The sequence below is a fragment of the Sus scrofa genome, chromosome 9 (assembly GCF_000003025.6).
Source record: "Sus scrofa isolate TJ Tabasco breed Duroc chromosome 9, Sscrofa11.1, whole genome shotgun sequence".
NCBI classification, from domain to species: domain Eukaryota; kingdom Metazoa; phylum Chordata; class Mammalia; order Artiodactyla; family Suidae; genus Sus; species Sus scrofa.
The window spans coordinates 35247276-35255000 of NC_010451.4; the positions used below are offsets into that span (position 1 = coordinate 35247276).

General features: G+C 36.8%; 1 pseudogene; it reads right to left on the reverse strand.

The window, feature by feature from the left end:
* LOC110262278 lies at window positions 2330-6207 on the reverse strand (annotated as a pseudogene).

Below are 7725 nucleotides of genomic sequence, written 5' to 3' on the forward strand. Positions count from 1 at the left end.
ACCTTGCCATATTTTTATTCAATCTCTGTCCCTGTGTTTAGTTTTGATTTTCCATTTCCATCATTCAATGATGCTGATTTTGTTATAACTCAGAAACAAACTTGCATATGCTTCATTGTTTTTAAAACAACTAGGTTGTTTTTCTCTAGGGAAGGACTACAAGAAGCAAAAATTTAAATAGTATTTGGTTCTCATAATAACTGGGGAGTAAGAATACTGACCATGCTTATCAAAGGCTTAGAGATAAAAATTAATGTTTTCTTTCCATACAACTATAAATGTCATCTCTAATTACTTATTTAATAAATATTTTCTAAGAATTCAATAAATTGCTAGACCTTAAGGATTACTCAGTGAGTAAAATACTATCCATAATCTGTGTCAGGATCTAGGGGTTACCAATTAATAGTATATTCAACAGAAATATTTTGGTTACCCACTAAATGACTAGGTACAATGCTGGGATTCAAAGATAAAGTTATGTCATGCCTGTGTTCAAGGAGTTAATAGTGCTGGCAGACACTTAGAATGGTCCCTGGTAATTGCTATAATAACTTTATGCACAAGGTGACTGAAAACACAAGGGTGGAAACTTTAACCCAAATAATAGTTCAAAAACATTTTCTTAGAAGAGGCAATGCCTAGAATGTGCTCTAAAGCTGAATAAGAAATACAGAATTGAAGAGGAGATGGAATGTAGCACATGTGAGAGCCAGAGCTGAAGTAGAGCAGGACTCTTTGCTACACAATCCCTCAGCATGGCTGGTACATGAGGGTAAAGGTGAGGCTGGAGAGGGGATGTGGGAGCAAAAGGAGTTGGTCAACTCCTTCTCAAGGGGCTCCGCCGGGATGGAGAAGCTGAGAATCCTATTTTGAATAGCACACTAAGAATAACTTAGCTTCCCAAAGATACACATCCTCTACCTCAGTTAATCAAATTCACAAAATTGATATGTAAACAGCAAGTTAATGGACCAGTTTATAATGGAAAATAACTTTCATGTGGGCCTGTATTCTTATGAACATCATAATCTTCTCCACAGGTGATGTATAAAGGCAGCCAATCAAATTTAGAATTTTGTCTGGGGACAACATATTCAGAGTCAAAAGATTTTTAATTGTTTCACATATTGCAGGCTTAGGATAATATGATTTTATTCATTATTTTCACAATCAGATAATCTTGCCAATGCGGGGGGAATCATATTTCATAGAGCAATGCCTTTTTTTCCCCTGCAAGAGAGTCAATGCAAGAGATTCAGTAACCCTGACTATTTCACTCTCCATTTTTAGTGCCAGGAAGTATATTAAGTATTTCATTTATTATTTTCACATTATCACTCCCCAGGAAAATAATGCAAGCAAGTATAAGGCTGGGCTAAGATTTGATCTGTTTTCAAAACCTGTGTGACATGACTTCTCTGTTTCAATGATCAACAAATTTCCCTTCTCATTGGCATATATTTTATTGAAATAAGCAGAATAGCTGGTAGAATTTGACTTGAATCTGAGACCTGGTTCCATCACTTACTAACTTTGGAACCTTATATAAGGTACTTTAGTATTTGAACTCCAAATTCCCGTCCAAGGAAAGAAAAATATACATATACAAATTCACACACACACACATTATACGTCCATATTGAGTAAGTACAAGTTTCAATAAAAACTATTTATATTATTGTAATAATAAATTCAATTGCAGGTAGTTCATTTGTAGTTCTTAAATGTATTCTGCCTTTTTCAAGTTATTTTGCATGTGTCTGCTTTGAACCACTAAGTCCTATTTCTCAGTTTATCTTTCAAGGGCAATGTCATTTCCTCTTTTCTAAGTCAGAAAGCCTTATTGAAAACTCTGATGTGACAACGTACTGACAATATTTAGTGGCCTAAGACCTATAAGAGCTAATAGATTTACCTCTTTAGAGTATCCAGAAGAATGAAAATTTTCTCCCAAGGGAAAAGGTAATTTGTGCATCCTACTGACTCCCCCTAGAGTGAAGATTTCTGATTTTTTAGTACATTTTTTGTAGGGCTTAAATGTCCTTATAAATATGGCTAAATAATTCTCATAATTTCCTACACCTAAATGATACCCATACAGTAAAGCCTACATTATTTTGTAGGCCAAGCAATGTTTTCTAGAAAATCAGCAATATTTGCAGATGACTCCCACTATAACAGTAAGTATGGTAAAGAGTGGAGAAATACTCAGAAATGGGGCTCAGGAGTTCCCATTATGGCTCAGTGGTTAACGAACCTGACTAGTAACCATGAGGTTGTGGGTTTGATCCCTGGCCTCACTCAGTGGTTTAAGGATGAGGCATTGCCGTGAGCTGTGGTGTAGGTCACAGACTCAGTTTGGATCTGCATTGCGTGGCTGTGGTGTAGGCTGGCAGCTATAGTTCCAATTCAACTCAGCCTGGGTACCTACATACGCCGCAAGTGCGGCCCTAAAAAGACAAAAGACAAAAAAAAAAAAAAAAGAAAGAAAGAAAGAAATGGGGCTCAGTTAAGCAATAAATAAATAAATGAAAAAAGAAAATCTGGAAGCTGGTCCTGGTTCTTCCCTGTTATATAGATATAATCAGATGTTTGTCAGTAGTATCAGATTTTTTTAGAGCAAGAGAAAACATGGAATCTCTCCAATTTAAATATAAAGCATTTTATGCCATTTGTAGATGAATTAGTATTTTATTGAAAAGAAAATAACTTTTACTTTCAAGCTTATCATTGTAGTACCAAATGTATGGAGATTAGTTTGGGTAGTACAACACAGGGCAGAAAAGATGACTTGAATCTATATCATTCTATATGGTTTGAGATTTATTTTTTAAAATGTGTCCATACTATGTTTTGATATTTTATTTTGACTTAGTTTTCCGTTAACATATTCATTCACTGTTTTAGCTATGTGAAAATCAGAGATTTATGAATCATAAATCTCAAAATCATAGCTATATAAAAATAGAGATTTGGGAATGAATTCCTGATAAAAACATTAAATTTTTGGCTATAAATGAGTCAGATAATGAAGGAATTCACCTGAAGATAAGGCCTTTTGTCACATACTTTATCTGATAGATTTGTATTTTAGTTCATTTGCTCCTTATTTACAAAAGTGGAGAAATTAATATATTTGGGAATGCTAGACCCTGAAGAAGAAAATGTCTCCTTATATTTATCTTGTGACTGAGTAAAACTTTTTAAGAAGAATATAATTTATTTATTTTCTTTTTTTTTTTATAAACTGTTTATTTTCCATTAACCTATTTCCATTTTAAGAGTTTGTGGACGAACAACTTAAGAGCACTCAGTGGTTGTTCCTACCCATTCGGTGGCCTGAGCAGGGATCACTAAGGACCAGATTTCAGTGGCAGGCTGAGCACTCTAGGCTTTGGGAAGGAACTGCTGGATGGGCAAAGAGGGCACCTGCGTGCCTTTGGAACAGTCTGCAACATCATGTTGCGTAGCAGTGAACTCAGGAGCTGGACCAGTCCATGCACCCTGAAATTCCTCCTTGGTTGCAGCCTTCCCAGCTGCTGCTTGCTCTTCTTTTTCAATCTCCTCAGGATTTCTGCAGAAGTAAAGGTCAGGCATGACCTCCCATGAGTGTTCACTGGAGATGGTGCCACACATGCACAGAACTTCCCAGGTGAGCAGCCGCCACATCAGACCCACTAAGTGAGCTCCCTTGCTGTTGCACAGGATGGTGATGTCCACATAATGCAGAGAACAGTCTATGTTATGTAGAGCAATGGTAGGTAGGTGAACATAAGAGGCCTCTGGGAGAGGCTGGTAGTCAGCCCTGGGATCAATAACCACCAGAAGTCTTGGCTCCCAGAAAACTGCCTGGATCTGGTTAGTGAAGTTTCCAAGAGTGAAGCAACAATCAATAGGAGTGGCTCCCGTGGCAGCAGAAAGCTCCAGCACAGCTCATGGGCCAGTATTCCCAAAGGATGTGACAATGACATCAGCTGGGTTTTCAATAGCAGCAATGGCACAAGCTGCCAAAAGAAGCCTCTCCCAGATTCTCTTCAGATTTATGATGCAGATGCCACCACTTTTCCTTCTGTAGATGTACTGTTCCATTTGGAAATCCAGGTTGGTGTCACCTAAGAGGGTTCCTGCTGCAAAGTTCTTGAGGACATCCTCCTCCTTCATTTGTAGGACATCAGTGCCTCCAGAGATTGTGAAAATTTCCCTTTAAGTAAAGATGGGAATCCAGAAAAATTCTGCATGGACCTCTGAGTAGCACACTTGGGAAAGGTAAGAACATAACTTCTTCACCTATGATTCACCCAGGACATGTGCAGTGTTAAAATACATATCAACTAGAAGGGAGCAGAGAAATATAAAGTTGATATCAAGGCTAAACTGGACCTCATCATTATAGGCATTAAAAATGATTTTATGTTCTTTATAACTTTATGTTCCTAGGAGTTCCTGGTGTGGCTCAGTAGGTTAAGAACCCAACATAGTGTCTGTGAAGATGCAGGTTCGATCCCTGGCCTCACTCATTGGATTAAGGATCTGGTGTTACTATAAGCCCGGCGTTGCTACAAGTAGATCAAAGATGCAGCTGGGATCCAGTGTTGCCATTGCTGTGGTGTAGGCTTGAATCTGCAGCTGCAGCTCATATTTGACCCTTAGCCTGGGAACTTCCATACATCTATAAAAAGAGAAGAAAAAGAAAGAAAAGAATGTATGCTCCTATAATTATATGTCACTCTCTTTCTCATCCCTTTACTCTTAACACTTCACTTAAAAGCTTGAATTTTGTCCCTATTTTGCATTTGATACTATTGAAAGATTTTTCGTTTGTATTTGTTTTTCTTTTTGGCCATGCCTGTGGCATGTAGAAGCTCCCGGGCTAGAGATCAAACCCTCACCACAGCAGTGACCCAAGCCACTGCAGTGACAACAACAGCTCCTTAATCTGCTGAGTCACACAGGAATGTTCATGTAGGTATGTAGGTAATCCTTGTTAAAAATGAGGATCCTTTTCCTCAATTTGTCTCAATTTTAATAAGCGGACATATCATTTCCAATTTAGCATATAAAGTTACTTTAGAAGACATGAAATCTTTAAATTAGTAGGACCTCATAATTAAATTGAATTATAATTATTAACGAGAATTTGGAAACAAAGACTTCAGCCTCCAACTAATTTAGTGCACTGTTTAGGTTCTGCTCCACTCCCTGATCAAGCTCAGCAGTTCAAGAATTTGTGAGGGGTTAAGTGCATATAATTAGTTGCAATTTTTCATCTGTGATTTAATGCTTATGTGAACATTAAGCCCATTAACAGTCCATCTGTTCTTTAGGTTATAAGTAACTAAGAGCATTTCACCCTAGAAAAGTGTGCCTCTCACATTTTTCCAGGCAACATTTATTTTAGTCCAAAAATATCAAGTATAGATTCCTCACCATGGCAATAGGTGACGAGTTCTAGACAATTTTGGACATGTGAGCTGCTTGAGGGCTGGGATTGTTTCTCACTCAACTTTGTGTTATACCTGTGTTTTCTCTCAGCACAACAGGAACTAGATTAATTATGTTAAACAGAATAGAATTCCTAGCTGAAGGTGGCTCTAAGGATGGCTACAGTTACGCAATAGAATGGAACATTTGCAATGGAAGAGACTTTGCAGGCCAATTGTTTATTCCATAGCTGAGTAGAGTAATGCCCCTCTCCCCTCCCACAAAAAAAATCAACATTTATTCTAAGATCAGAGAAGAGCTATGACTTGGAATCAAGTGCAAGTACTATGGCTGTTGTACAACCAAAGCATTTGCTTAAATCTTGACCTTGTTTTGGTCTATTTTAGAGTCACTATTTGCTGACACATACTATTGAATAATTTCTTTCTCTTAGACTCTCGTTCTTCCTTTCCCTTTTCTCAGAAAGGTGTTCGAAATTATAGCATTTTCAGGTGTTTTGGCTGCTAGTGTGGTATTATCTGAACATTAGCTTCCACAAATCATTAAGGTAGTTCTCTAGGTCTACACAAAGAGAAGTTTTATTTCCCTTACCCTAGATCATTCTAAACTTTACTCAGTCTTCCAATCAATTTTACTCCAACTAAAAGCATACAATGAAAGCCCAAACCATGATAAGAGGAACACTTCTAACACAGGTTTGGTAGTAAACAAATGTCTACTCTCCATGTATATACACATCCTGAAACTATATCAGTATTTCATAATAGAGAAATCATATATACATATATATATATACACACACATTTATTTTGTGTGTATGTATATATGTTTGTATGTATATATATGTATATAATTCTGCCCTTGCTCCAACAACAGACATAGGTGACAATTCCCAGCAGGATTATCACAATTTACCTCACAGAAATTCCTTCTAATCTTAGTTATCATAAGTAATATCAACCGCTTTAAACAATAATCTATCATTACACCATTTATGATTGATTCTAGACTGCTGAAAGCAATTATGTGTCAAAACAGAAGAGTAGAAGAGTATGGAGCCGTCTTCTTCAACTATGTAAACTCTGTACCCAGTTTCTAAGTGAACTCCCATGTACTTGGGATCTTCTTCCCCTTATTGAAAGGGAAAATTATTGCCTAAGCCAGGACTATGAGGCACTATTGCAGTGGCAAACACAAGAATTTCAGTAGCTTAATACAGTAGACGTTTTTATCACTCGAGCTATAGTCACCATGGGTGTGAGAGACTCTAATAGATTGATTCTCCATGCAGCTGCTCAACAATCTTTGGGCCTTAGTCTCCCACATCTTCATGTAACACACCCGTTCATCATTGCTGTGACAGAAGAGATGGTTGGGAGCTTCTGTATAAGGATTTAAATTCATCAGGTCATGATGACCCATGCCACTTCCACACACCACCTATTGGCCTAGCTGCCAGGGGGGTAGGAATTAGCTCTTTTATATCTAGGTGAGGAGAACTGAATATAGATTAGCATGATAAATCTTGATTACATAATAAAGTAGTCACTGAGAATAGCTAATCAGAAATAACAAATCCGTATGTGGTAGGATTTTTTGTAGCCTTACACTGTGTTCTAAATCAGACATAACCAATAATATCTGTCAACAATTTCTGACATGCCTTCAGGTGGTGTGTAATCTTTCTCCTTTAAATAGGAGATTGTCATTATTAATTTCTAAGAAGAGAATGGCAGAGACTGAGGAATATGATAACCAACTAATATGTGTGCAAATCTAAGTACTGAAAGGTGTTAATAGGTGTAATTGATATTCCTGTTTTCAACAGCAAATGATTTAACACCTTTTACAACATAGTTCTAAATATATTTGATATACTATTAATTTCATATTCTGTCACAGAGTTTTTATGGCCAACCTCTTAGATTATCATTGACAGTACCCCTTCCTTTATGTCTGAAAAATAGACTTAATTAATTTAGAATCAAACGTTATATTCATTATTCAGTATTATTTTTAAAGCTAAGAAGCAAAGCTGGTAAACTTTGCCACAACAGAGAATCATTTTGTGCAGAATTGGTGAGAGATAAAAATATATGTTTTTAATATAACCCTTATCTGGGACTTACCTATCGTTAAGTGTGGATGTATTGTGCTTATGAAGATTATATTAGCATTACCTTGGAAAAATAGGACCATAGGTCAAAAAGTGTCCCTGACTTCTTCTCTGAAATACTTATTTAAATCTGCTTAGATGAAAGATTGAAAGCAATAACAGTG